The sequence below is a fragment of the Caloenas nicobarica genome, chromosome 11, assembly GCF_036013445.1.
Source record: "Caloenas nicobarica isolate bCalNic1 chromosome 11, bCalNic1.hap1, whole genome shotgun sequence".
Lineage (NCBI taxonomy): Eukaryota > Metazoa > Chordata > Aves > Columbiformes > Columbidae > Caloenas > Caloenas nicobarica.
Window position 1 is genome coordinate 14,226,590 of NC_088255.1, and position 14,719 is coordinate 14,241,308.

The following is a 14,719-nucleotide window of genomic DNA, read 5'->3' on the forward strand; positions in this document are numbered from 1 at the left end:
AGAAGAGTGTACTACCTTCACTACTTCCCAGCTTCTGACACCAAACAATAGTAAATAATAACAGTAACAAGTACCCTTACTCTCAAGCACCTCCTCAGCACCCAAGGACACACATCTCAGTGAAGACTCTCACCAGGAGGTACAATGAGCTTACTTGACAGACCATACACTCCTTTGGAGCGACTGTATTTTATTGGGTGATGTATATCAAGAAACTGGCCCTGCACACTGACAGAAACATTATGTTGGTCTCTGTATTGCAGCCTTGTATCAATGAAGCAATCAGGGCGGGGTGGGGGGGGGGGTGACAAAGTGACACAGGAGAGCACTGTTGAGTGGACCCCCACCACACCACTGCAGCACAGCTCCCATCAGGTTCCTGATCAGTCCTGGGGAGAAGAAGATGGCTAAGCATAAGCTTTGTGGTGACTAGAGATACTTTCAAGAGGTCAACATTTTTTTCAGGTGTTTTGTATGAAAACACACAGCACAGGTATGGTTGGCAACATATGTTCTGTTTAATAAACATTTTTGGTTTTCCCCAAGAATTTCCTTAGGCATTGAAATAAGGCAAAGAACTAGGGCTGTTGGCTGCTACTTTCTGGCCTCAGAAGGGTCTAGAAGTGTCCAAGAATGCTGATAAGAGGCAACCACGGCACACCAAGTACCATGAAGTACTGATAAGCACAGAACCAGGACTTGGGACCAGGTGCAGCCCATAGCAGAAGGTGGTGGGTGGAGGGCTGCTGTGATTTGCTGCTAAAGTCACAGGGAGGGTCAAGAACTTCCTTCTTTCCATGGGAATAAGAGGAGCTTTCTGCAGCACCTGAGAGGGGCAGGAGATAGGAATTTATTTTAAAATAACACCTGTTTAACAGGATACATTCCCTCTAGGGCTCAAGGTGAAACTAGGAGGGAAAGGGTATTGAGTGGGGAAGTGTGAAGAAAGAGGAAGGAGAGGGACCTCAAGAAGCAAATAAAATCTTCTAGGAAACTGAAAGACTTTGTGGACAGCAGAAGGAATCTGACAAATTGCGACCACACACCTTGGCAGAGTAGGCAGAGGCAGATTTATGCAAGATACAGATTTATGTAAGGTACAGCAGAACTGTCACTCTGCCAAGCACTGCTAACTCCCAGCTCCATGAGGCTAATGCCACCATAACCCCTGACAGATGCTGCTATTGTTCCGGACAAGCTCTGCAGAAACATGGGACATGTTGCTTCTGCAGGGTGGAGGGGAGATCGGATGGACAGAAGAGAATATTAAACAGGCTGTGCTTGCAGTCTCTTCTCTGCCCTGACTTCCAGGATCAGACAGGAACAGAAGAGTCCTTCGCAAATGTTGCAGAAGCATCTTCACACCTGCTTTGATGTCTTCGCTGCCAATTTTAACTTCCAGTGGACAATCAAGACATGAAACAGCTCCTCTTAGCCTGCTTTGAGCTAGGCACAGTGTCATCTTCACCTGATGCTTTGGGGCTTTACTGTAGCCTCCTCACTGCAGGAGTCACTGGCTTTGACAGGAAGGAGATGATGCTTTACATGTGCCCACAGGCCTTTGTATTGAATGTGGGGCTACTAACACTGACACATTGGAAAGAGAAAATAGGAAGGAAAAATAAGACACTAGTGAACAGTCTGCACATTTAAAAATCCCTCCTCATGAAAAGGGAAGGCTGAAAGAGTGTCTAGAAAGAAGGGAGATGGGACAAAAGGGTGTGTCAACCATCCTGTGCAATGGCAGCTCCTGCCAGTGCTGGGGCAGGATGGATCCGGGACCTGCAGAGGGGCAGAAAATCCTTTCAGTTACATGGTCTATGCCTGGTTGCTGGGAGATGAAATGTCACAAGGAAGTCCTTCCACCTCCATTGATACCTGATGGCACACAGAAGAAAAGATGGAGGCCAGGACCTGAGCTGTCCCAGTCAGAGAGCACGGAAAGCTGCCTATCCACAGCTCTGACAGAAAGACTCCGCAGGGTTGCTGTCAGGGTTGCCAAAAGCAGACCATTACACCAGCGTGATATTTCCAAGGTGAAAGTAGATTGCAAGGTCTCAGCAGGCATCCAACTGCCTTTGAGCCAGGCTGCCTCACACACATGGACTGTATTCACAAGAAGAGCCTTTTCCTCCTGGTTCCACCATTCATCTAGAGATGCCAAGTGAACGACAAAAATAGGCAAACAAAAATAAACGCTCTTCACTGCTTCAACCTCTATTTATTACAATTTCCTGTGCACACAGAAAAGGAGAGCATATGCAACTCAGGCAGACTCATGCAGACAGCAGATTGGTACTTGCACCCAAATAGGGGCCTCTGGCCTCTACTTTCTGTGTGCCGCCTCCATCTCCTCCTCCCACACACACACGCCTTTTCCCCATGTAGAGATTTAACAGGACAAATCCCAGGCGTGTATGTTACAGGGTCTAAAGAAGGCTCACCACCTTTGAAATGCAAAGCTCATTAGTTCTAGTGCTCCTGGGACAATGAAGCTTTGCTTTTCACAGATTGTGTTCTCCATCCCTCCCAGCTGCTTCCACCCACCATACAAAGCTCTTTCCTATGGATTCTAACTCGGTCTTGGCTGCTGCCTGGGCAACAGGCAGTGCACATTGCAGCTCCTCAGTACCTACGTGTTTATACCACAGGTGAGCCCGGTGTAGTCTAACAGCAAGCTTTACTTTATATCCACTGAAAACCAAATTACTGACTCTCTTGTCTTATGTCCACAGCATTTATGGGATTTTTTTTTTTTGGTTTGGGTTTTGGTTTGGCTTTTGTTATTTTTTGGGGTTTTTTAAAAATCTGACGGAGTACAAGTTTTGCTTGGCCTCCTAGCCTCCCGATGCACCTTGTCTTCCATTGAAAACCAGCAGCTGAGCCTGTGAAGATGGATCTGCCTACATGTGATAGCCTGAACAGCAACTATGAAACCCAAAGTAAAACCAGCCAAGGAGAAATCCCCATTCAGGGCCCTAAGCCTCTCTGTTTCTAAATCCTTGTTTCTTTCCTCAGCGGAAGAGGGAGCACAAACATTAAAGCAGGATTCTTTTGGGACAGGGAAAGCACAAGATCTGTGAGCTTCCTAGAAATCAGCTGTGGACACAGCTTTGCCCAGACAAATGCCATATTCAATCAGTGTAGCAATGTTTGACACTTTATGTGCACATTCTCTGTGCTTAGCAGTGTTCCACTTCCTTTCTAGCACTTTTGACATATTCCCAGGGAAACCTTCCCTGCCCTGAAACTCCCTTTTCTTAGTCCCCAACACTTTTTTTTTTTCCTCGCTTGAAGGTCTGATGCAACCGCTGTGACTGAGCTGAACCCATTTCCTTTCCTTCCTACGTCTTCTACAGTGTTAAATTCTTTAGTCTATATTGTCAGGCTTTCCTCTTCTTTAGCTTTTCCAGTGGCAAGCGAAAATGCACTGATTTTCCTAGAGGCAACCATACTGACTATGGAAAGCTCAGCTAGAAGGCTACACAATTTTTCATTAAGGAAAACCATCAAGGACAGATTTGGTGCTTTGGCTGTGACTACAGCCTCTGCTGGCCAAACAAAGACTATACACATAAAAATCTCTAAAGAAGCAAAGCTGAACAATGAGGTGTGCACGGAAACCATTTGTTTTGGGAGCCCAGGGGCTGGCTCAGACAGTTATTATCCCACCTCAAGTAACAGGGTGCCAGGAAGTTTGCTCTCTTTCCAACACAGGTACCACTACGTAGGTATAGGGGACCAGCCAAGCACACAGCAACACCAGGGAACAGCACAACACACTCAATGAAGAAGCCTCACTCACTGTGCTTGGCACCCTGAAATCTGGTGACTCCTTCCCACCCCTCTTCTCTCATGCTGTATTGCTGCATCAGCTCTCACACCAACCTTGCTTGGTAGATGCAGCGGTTTTGTCAACCATCCCCCACTCCCAAATGTGCAGTGAAGACCCAACCAGCAAGATGGCATAGGCCAAGCCATTAAGAAAAAAAAAAAAAAAAACACACACACAAACCACAAGTGCACCATAAGTAGCTCATACTGGAAAACAATGAAGATCTAAATAACAAGTCTGAATATTGACAAAAGCAGGGAGAAGCAAGAGCAGAGCACAAAAGGAAAGTTTTTCACAGGTATTTTTCCCAGCCTGCCTTAAAGGTGTTGCTATTTCTTGTTAAAGGGATGTGTAGTCTTCACATTTACTGTGCTTGGGAGGCAAGGATTTTACTACTCATATGCCTAAGAGAAGACAGAAAAAAAACCCCACACTTACATTTGTCAAGGAAGTTTATATCAAAAAGTTTGTGTCCTAGTTATTTTTAAAGTATGTAGGACAACGCACAAAAAAAAAAAATCTCAACTCTTATCTATAACTTGCCATTAGCCAACAAGATCAGTACTTGCTAAGGATTAACAAGACAAATTATCCATGCAGTACACTATCATCATGCAACACAATTTCAATTGCACTCAAGATATTCAAAATATAACTGTAAAAACATGACTGTGCTTGGGATACCATGGCAGGTAAACATAGCTTTCATATCATGGAGACAAGTTTTTTATTTAGTTTCCAGAGATATCAAAAAGCAAAGAAGTTTAAGTTAAAACAGCCTTAAAGTGGTGCCAGCCACAGTGTTCTGTTCTTGTCAAACAGTGACACCATTATCCTTTATCAGTTATACATTAGCTAGAGAGATCACCCCAATCTGAAAATCCAGAATGTCCTCATTGATTCTCAAATTGTATACAGCACAAACCCAAGAGCCTTCAGACCAGATATTCTTATAGCAGTCAAGTTAGACCCATTATATAAAATGTTATTGAAATATTCCTAGTTTCAGAACAAATTGTTACTATTGTCAGTTTCGATTGCACTTCCAGACCAGCTAAAACCACATTATGAGGGAGACCCATCTACAGCAGGCTAACTGAAAGCCAGAGTGCATGAACCGAAAATTATTATATTTATAGCCAGAGAGGACACTTGGTATTTGACTTATGAGTTTCAGTATGTCAAATATCAGTCCTCAAGCACAGGTTTAGCGTCTACTTTTATTGCTGAAAAGTCAATTTTTATATGAAGTACAAGTGTTTTCAATATTCACAACATAAATAAAATAAATCCAACAGAAGCAAAACAATTGAGACACACAGGGAGGCCAATTCACTGTGGTGAGTTCAGATTCGGCTATTGTTTTCACTCCATGTTTGCTGTGTTCCTACTTTTCAGTTAAACTTAACCAACAGGTCTCTATTATCTCCAGGTAATGATAAAGAGGAGGCTTCAACAGCAGCTAAAGTAAGCCACTTCTATCAAAGTTTACAAATTTCATGTATCACCACAGAAGCGGGGGCCATCTAGGAAACAAATTTCTCCCTGTAGCATTGCAGCAAGTCATCCCCAGCTCAATGCCCCATGTCTTTCTCAGCTGTGCTATGGGAAACTCTCCTCTGGTCCCACCAGCCACCTCCCACCTTCTCCTGGCATAGGGAAACCAGTAAGAAATGCAGCCTGGACCCACAGCAGAAAAGTTCCCACACAGACCCAAGCTCAAAAATGTATCAACTCTTTCCTGGCTACTCGCTCCCCTCAGCAACACCAGGATGAAAAAGCACTTTCCCAACACATCATGAAAACCCAAATCAGGAACCCCCTCCAGCCCCAAAAGTCTAGTTCCCAAACACCAACCTTGAAAGAAAAAACAAAAAGGTTTGCACTCACAGACAGGCTTAGCTCTTCTTTTCCATCTCTCTCCTAACTCAAAAACTTTTCTATAAATTTTTAGCTGCTGCCTCACTCCTGAAGCAGAGAGCACCATCACCCCACCCCACCCCACTCTTCTCACTTCCTTCTACAGGCTGGAAATTTTGATAAACTCAAATCACCTGAGCCCTTAAAGGGTCCACAAACTGACACAGGGATGAGCTGGTCTTCAAAAAGGGCAAGAAGGAGGACCTGGGCAACTATAGACCAGTCAGCCTCACCTCCATCCCTGGGAAAGTGATGGAACACCTTATCCTTGGTGCCATCTTAAGACATATTAAGGATAAGAGGGTCATCAGGGACAGTCAACATGGCTTCACCAAGGGGAAGTCGTGTTTGACCAACCTCATAGCCTTTTATGAAGATGTAACAAGGTGGATTGACAATGGCAGAGCAGTGGATGTGGCCTGCCTTGACTTCAGCAAAGCATTTGACACCATCTCCCACAGCATCCTCACGGCAAAACTGAGGAAGTGTGGACTGGATGATCGGGTAGCGAGGTGGAATGCAAACTGGCTGAAGGAGAGAAACCAGAGAGTTGTGGTCAATGGGGTGGAGTCTGGTTGGAGGCCTGTATCTAGTGGAGTGCCTCAAGGGTCAGTTCTGGGACCAATACTATTCAATATATTTATCAATGACTTGGATGAGGGAATTGAGTGTACTATCAGCAAGTTTGCTGATGACACCAAGCTGGGAGAAGTGGCTGACACGCCAGAGGGCTGTGCTGCCATCCAGTGAGATCTGGACAGGCTAGAGAGTTGGGTGGGGAAAAATGTAATGAAATACAACAAGGGTAAATGTAGAGTCTTACATCTGGGCAGGAACAGATTCTTTTGGAAGAATAGTTTTGGCTGGCTCCTGTGCAAAAGGAAAATGCAAGAAGCCAATTCAGCTGTGCAGTGTTGCACTTCTGGTCTTTGTAACTCCAGGTGCTACCCTGAAAACAGCACTTTAAAGTCTATTAATTCTGCATCAGCCCCAGCTGCAGAGGAAATCTCAGCTCTGATACTACACTAGGGGATCAACCAAACAGCTTATTTGCAAACCTGTGTATTTGCTTCCACTTTATCACAAAGAAAGCCAGTGGTGGAAAAGCATTAACAAATTGAGAGGTTTCTTCGCTATTTGCCCCTGCAGCGTGAATTCTTATAATGGACTCACTATGTGATCTTAAACTATATTTCAGTTTATTACTTCTAAAATGCCCTGGATTCTGCAGGGGCACAGTGCAGCTTTCACACACCTATTTTAGCATGCTTGGAGATCCTCAGATTAGAGGTGCTATGTAAGGCAATTTTGATTATGGATGAAATCCACTAGGTAGAGATGGACAATTTCTGACTTCAGTTATGTTTATGAACAAAACAACAACAAAACACCACCAACAACAATGAAATTAGAAAGCAACAAAGAGATAGGGGAAAGTTCTCCCACTGGAACAAAAAAAAAAAACAACTGAGAATCAGCATGAATATGTGATATACAGCAGCCAATACTTCCCTGATGCCATCACTTTAACAAACAGAAACAGAAAAATTCCCTGTCACAGCTATGGGCTTTGACATTATTTAAGAAAAACACTCTTGAGCACTCCCCTCCGCATCTCATCTACTATAGTTTGCAGGGCTGGGCACAGACCTGCAGCCAGAGCCCTGTGTGCTGTGCTAGGGCTGGAAACCGCGAGTCCCTGTGTAAGGAATTAGTGCATGAAATGAGCATGGAAAAAAAATCATATACTGTTCTGCCTTTGCTTCAAAACAGGTTGGCTGATTGACAGCAAACCCTATATAATAGTTCCTTCCAGGCAGATGGCAAGATCACGATTTGATCTTCAGTTGCAATTTTCTGCTGCCTCTCACAAGCAACCAAGCTACATGAGCTACCCATAAGAAGGTCTGGGCTGTTTTATATGAGTTTTACAACACTCACATCAAAACATATGGATTAATATTGTGACTAGTTCTTGTATTCCATTTTGTAAAAAATTGTCTTGAATTTGCCTCCAACATCTCATAGCTGATCATATGTAGATAATAGCTTCAGAAATCCACACAAAAGCAACTTGTAAATTCCTACACCACCCCTGACAGACAATACTCTTTTGAACGTTTGCGTAGGTGTTGAAAATCTTGCCATACATCTCGAACTCTCTCAGCACATATTGTTTTTAGGCTGCCATCTGCTAATGCACAGTTCCACCCTAAGAGAGATGCGGGACTGCTCCAGTCTGTTCTGTTTTCAAATTTACTCTTATTTCTTCCCATTCCCAACACTCAGATTCTGTCATTCTGAACCCTGGTTGTAGTTACAAAGTTCAAGAGACTCATTCACACCACTGCTAATTTTCAGCGATAAAGAACATTTATTGAATGTGTATCCAGGCATTTGCTTTAATGAACCAAAGCAATGCTTTGTGCAGTAGTGTCCCTGCAAGCAGATTCATTTGCTTCCATGTCACCTGGTATCCACATAGAGAGGTGCTGGGCCCATCAGGAACTTTTGAAGCCCTCATTTGCAGTGCATGTATAGTAAAAACAAGAGTATTGAGTCTGTGGCAAGGGAAGACGACAATTCCCAAAGAAATAATGTGGGTAACATCTTGAACAAAGCAAGCCATGCACATCACAGTGCAGAATGTCAGGATCTAATTAATGTAGTAAATAAGGAATGATGAACATTATACTTGACTGGTTTTGTTCTTCACTGAAATTGTCAGCAGTACTCTTTGTCTTACTGTTGATTCTGCTTCACTACCAAGCACATTTGCAAAATTTATATGATGATATTTAATTCTATTATTTTTTTTTAGAAAGCAAGTTTGTAAGTGATAATTTAGGTTAAGTTTGCTATGTGGGATCCAACACTAAAATTTATTGGAAGCTACAAATTTAACTTTAGGAGACTGAGGAGTATGTTAGCACATGCCAGCTGAAATTTATCTGCTTTGGTCCTTTTTTAATACTCCTCTTCTCCCACACATCCCTTTTACTACTCCACCTTTTTCTCAGGTTTTCAAAGATTTTGTTGTCATTTACTTCTGAATAAAATACTAGATATTTTGGCATTGTAGGCTCTATACATCAAATCGTCGTTCATGTGCACCAAGCAGAGAAGTCAGAATGACTGAGCGTACACAATGACACAGAAATCTTACCCATATTGCTTGCAAAGCATGAAAGTGAATAAAAGAGGACCAAGAAAAGAAAATACAGAATGGAAAATGAAAATATAAAGGGGTGTATGTTTAAAGGAGGCACAACTAGTAGTTTTGCTTTTTATGCCAGCTTGTAGGGCAACACATTCCCTAAATTGTCATTCCCTAATTGTCATTCCCTAAATTGTACTAAACCAGTTTGTTAGACTAATTTATGTGTTTTCCTTGATTTCAGTAATCACAGTAAGCCGGAAAAATCTTTTCCATTGAAAAAATATTTCTTTTAAAATCTAAGCAGTAGTAGCAGGTTTTATTTCTTCTATCTATGCTTCAGCAAAAGATTGCAAGTGCCTTTGTATAAGCTTTTAGTTGCTAGAGAGATAAACTCTCTCTCCAAAGTATGACAGATGAATTCTCACACAATGAAATATAATACCTTTCAGAGAGTCTGAAAGCAACTAATAGATTTGCAGGAAAATACTGAAAATTGGCTTAACATTGCATAAATAAAGGCATTTATGCAACCTGGAATGAAATTCTACCACAAACAGAAGGCTAGGTCCTACTTATGATATCAAGGCCTTCTTTTGACAGTGTGCGTGGGTGTCAAATGCACATGTGGTCATTTGCTGACCTTCTGAATCTCACCTGATATAGTCATCATAGCTAAATTTTAAACGTCATTTTCCAGGCAGCATAACATCCAGTTGGCGCCTCCTTCCATCTCCCCACAGAAGACTGAAAAATGTTAAACTCTTCTCTTCACAATTAAATTCATGAAACGCTTAAATTCTATGGCAGCCAGACACCAAGGAACAGGAAACTCATTTCATCTCATAATGGTTTAGAGCCCCTAGGCAAATGTAAACAGAGTATGCTGTGATAGAGGAAGGATTTATTGCTGCTGCTGAACAGAGAATCTGCTGATTTATTTTTAATTCTGGTAGACTTTTGAGGGCAATTTATTTATTACAGAATTTTGGTGGAATTATTATTTAGGAAGTTTGAACACACCAGACTCATTTGTGTGGAAATGCATTTTAAACAAAAAGATACAGAACCAAATCAATCTCTACTGAACATACAGTGGCTTGTAATAGTGAATCATTATTGCACTCACTCTCCCGACAGAGCGTAAAAGGGGGTTTGAGCTCTCTCGCAGATCACAGCTTCTGGAGTCAAAGTAACATTTAACAGGCACTGGAGGTGCTGCTGAAGGAAGCTTAAGCTTAGGCATAGAAGTGTCTAAGTCACTTTTATATTCTTGCAAATATTTTACCTAAGATTAGTTTCATTGATTTTCCTGAGAAAAATATCACTAAACTCTGCACCAAGTGCTGTTTTAACCATTCATTTATATATGACTCAGAATGACAAAGGTTACTATTTTGAGTCAGTACATCTCTGTTAGTATATCAAATTCATAGAAACATTAGTAAAAATATGACTTTATGTCATGCCACTTACTTTTACAGTAAGCATTTAGCTTTACTGGAGAGCACTCCTCTGCTTCAGCTGTACTCAACAGCCTTGGGAACCCTTTGGAAAATGAAAGGAGTGTATAAATTCACTTTTATGGCAGAGAGTGAATTGCAGGTCTTCGACACCAGTGAGCAGTGGGTGCGTGCATGCAGGGACAGCCATCCACATGCCAGCCAACCATCTCTGTGGTTATCCGAGCTCCAGCAATGGTCTATCATCTTGCGTCTTCCTACCTTTTTGTCCCGTCTGACTCCTATTGAAATCTGTGGGTGAGAACTTTGAGCAGAAACCACCTCCTTTATATCTATGTGTATGAGATCCAGCACCAGTCAGCTGAGCTGTGACTGGAGCCTGTGACCATGGCACAGCACAGCTAAAGAGCTGAAATCTGATCATTACCGTATTTGACAATTCATCGCCAATGTCTCCATTAAAAGGTACCTTCATATTATGCAAGTAATTCAAAATCTTTTTTGTCCTCTTCTTACCCTCCATGCTCATTTAGTAAGGCTGACAGTAAACGGGAGACTTGTTTAAAAAAATACATAATTTCTGAATCTCTTCAAAGATGACACAGAAAACACTCCAGAGTGACTGCCAAGCTGGCATTCCTCTGAGACTGCTTTAGCTCTTTTCTCTGGCTAACTTGAAGCAAGAACTTGAACCATATCTCAGATAACTGCTGTAGAGAATCAATTTTCAATTTCCTGCTGAACTTCAGATATATATTTAAATACTCAGTACTTCTGGCATCTGGAAGGAAACCAACAATAAAATCAAATGGTCGAACTACTCACTTGATAAGAGAAAAATCTGCAGTGAATCAAGCAAAGAGGAGACTCAGACACAGGCCTGAAGGGTAAATTTTCTCAGCACCACTGTAAAATTAGTGCCGTGATCTTACTGCCTTTCTGACAAAAAATACCCAGTTAATAGCAATTTTGTCTAAACTAGAATATTTCTGTAGAATTCATAGTTCATTTTAAAGAAGTGTAGTTTTTTTTGCTGGAAGGTAAAAATAGATGAAGTTTATAATCAGGTTGAAATCAGAAAAAAGTGTTGATAGTGAGTTCATTAGAAATAAGGTTCAGTCAAAGAAAGAAACCCTCCATTTTTACAAGAGAGACAGTGGAGAAATGCTGATCTTCCTGAAGATACTGAGAGTTTTGTCCTTGTTCATGGCCAGATTTTTATCCTAACAAACAATAGCCACTACACTTCACTGTATGTTGTTATTAGAATACAAGTCTCTCGGCTCAGCAGTCAGCAGGTTTACCTGCTTGTCTTTATTTTTCTCTATCTGCAATGTCCTTAATAACAAACAAATAAATATAACAGCCCCTGAAGAAAATTCATGCTTAAAACAAGGCCATTGGAAAGATTTGTGTGAAAAGAGTTACAGCAGTTTTGGTTGAGGTGTTATTTGAACAAAATTTTTAAAAATACATCAGTGTTCCCCGAGAACATCAAAATGTTACCAAGTGAGAAACAATACATTCTGGCTCAGCCTCTAAACAGACCAGCAAATGCATCTTACTGCTTTCAGAAGGCAAAATATTAATTATGCCCATGGAAAACCACAGCTGTGAGGACATATTAAACTGGAATACACAAGCTAAGGAGGATAATAGCAAAAAAAATCGTGGCATATATGATTGTCCTGCAGTCTTGCAAGGTGTTGCTGCTTTAAGGGAATCAGAACAATAAAACACCTCCTCCTTTCCCAACTGTTGTAAGGCAGTTTCTGGCAGCGGCTGATGGGAAGAATGAACAAATACTCTTCTCTACAATGCTCTAAAAGTAGGAACTAGTAAAACACTTCTTTGAAGCCAGAGTGATTGCAAACTGAAGAGGGAAAGCCATGCAAACTGTATTAAATATGTGTCTCTGGGAGGTTTTATTCCCAACTAACCTGCTCCTGCAGTTTGTCCAGACAACTGACATGCCAGGAGCCTTCTGCAATTTGCAATGAGCCATCAGCATCTTGCAAGCAGAAAACAAAGAGAAATGACAACAAGGTATCAAATATAAACTCATCTTGATGCGACTGATCGGGAGGGAAGCAGCCAACAAAATAATAGGCAGACTGGTGACAACTTCAGAATTTTTTGGTTTTCAGAGGTGTGAGAGTAGAATTGGAAAAATTTAATTGGGTTCCAATTTTATCCTCACCCTGTGAAAATGCATGAGCAACTATGGGCAAAAACGCCGATAGTACTAATAGTAATTGTAATAATAAATTTGACAGGAACTGCCTGAAGAATACTAATTTGAAAAGTTAGAGCTTTTCAAAACTCCTACCCAAGGGACCTTTGGAGGCTGTTTCTTGCAGAATGACAGAACATCCTCTTGAGTAGGACTGAGACACATCCTCCTGTGTGGTACCCCTGCAAGGCAGCACAGCAAGGCTCCACACTTCTGTGGAACTGAGGGAAAGGATCAGCTGCATCCAAGGAAAACATTGCCCGTGCCATAGTGCCCTCCCCTCCATCTCTGGGCACCCTGTCCATTGCCTTCACAGGGTTTTCAGGTCAGATGTTGCCAGTGCAAATGCAAGGAAAGGAGGGGTTCTCCATGGCTGAAAATGAGATAACAACGAGGAGTCCCACCAGTGCTCCAGCTTGGCTTAGCTTAGCCCTAGATTTTAAAATACATTCTGCATTTTTTGCACAGAAGAGGTTTGGAAAGCTGTACTCTAATTCTACTCTCATGGAAATCACTTGTGAAGCTCCGTTGTTTCAGAAGAGCTAGATCTATATCAGTGCTCTGCAAAACCCTACACAGCTGTTGCAATGCCTTCACCTGCCTTGAAAACAGTAAGTCATACATGTAAGTTGAAAATGTCCCTCTTCAGAAAGGGGTGACAGCATTGACATCGGAGAAGATTCTTTCATGGCCACCAAATGAACATCAATGTGGGCAGACTCAGCCATCTCTTCATTTTATATGAAGTTTGTGTAGAGTAGCAAGAGCTATTGAAGGGGCTTTATGTGTGACGTCCACCTCGGTCTGGAAATGGGTGGTCCCAGCAGAGAAGATCTTTTTGTGTATTAGTGCCACAGATATCAGTGGCGCATAGGGCATTGATGTAGTTAAGAAAAGAATTCTCATTCAAAGTCATTTGGCTCTAAGGATAATTTAACCACCCTGGTATTGCTGACTGACTATGTATATTTGAAAGAGAGAAAAGCAAATACCCAAAGGCCTCCTGTTTACAGTGTTGTCATTTCAGAAAGTTGCTATACGGCAGAACAGGGTGCTGATAACACAGGAGATAATCCAGCATGATAGCGCTATCAGCACCTGAGGACTAATAACTGATCTATTTCATATTTATCAAACCTACCAAGCACTTTGTATTATGTTTACCTAATAATTAAAAGAGGCAGCAAATGGAATGACTTTCTTTTAATCAGCATGTCAGCTTGAGCAGCATAATGAAATTAGTCAGGGGTGAACACAGGCTTCTGAGCCAAAAGGGGCATTTCATTGCAACTCACTTCTAAAATTTGTAACATCGCCGTTTCCATGGCAGACCATTGTGTGATGCTGGGTTCCTTATTCAAATACAGTATATCCAAAATTAAAACAAATGCCCTGTTTCTGTATGTTATTGTATCTACTCGCCTAGCTTGCAAGCTCTCCAAAGTCTCAGCCAAGGATTCTTTTTCCTTAAGACACATTTATTAATCATTTGTTCGTGTCTACCTAGTTACACATGCATGATATCTGACAGTTTATCCCAGTTATCATTAATAACTATTAATGACCCTGTTGTTACAATCAAGCTGCATCAACTCACAGCCTCATTTGCATTCATCTAATTTTTCATTTAATTACGGAAGTCAGAATGCTTCTTTTATAGGCAAGCCTGCTTACTTAAAAGGGCAGGGGTCTGTCCATTTGATTGCTTTTAGGAATGTGGTATATTACACCATTTAGCTATACTTATTAAGATGTGGAATATATAATGCATTTCCTTAATCCTCAAATATAAATTATTGTCACTCCCATGGAAGCTACAGCATATGAAAGTTTTAGATGCAAACAAATCCAAATTGAATGAAGCCATGTTTTCTCAATGCTGACAAGGTTTAACAAATTCATGTAGACACTAATGAGTATTACTAGCCTTATGTAGGGTCATGGAAAATTAGACTGGCTTTTTAAGTCATTACTACTGATTTTCTCATTGTTACAAGCTAAACTCTCTACTGTTAATTCAGCTTACTTCTGCTTTTGGCAGCTGGACAATGTTTGAGGTTCAATGGCATGGCTCTCTTAATATTTTTTGTTTCTTTGGTAACCACGTATTT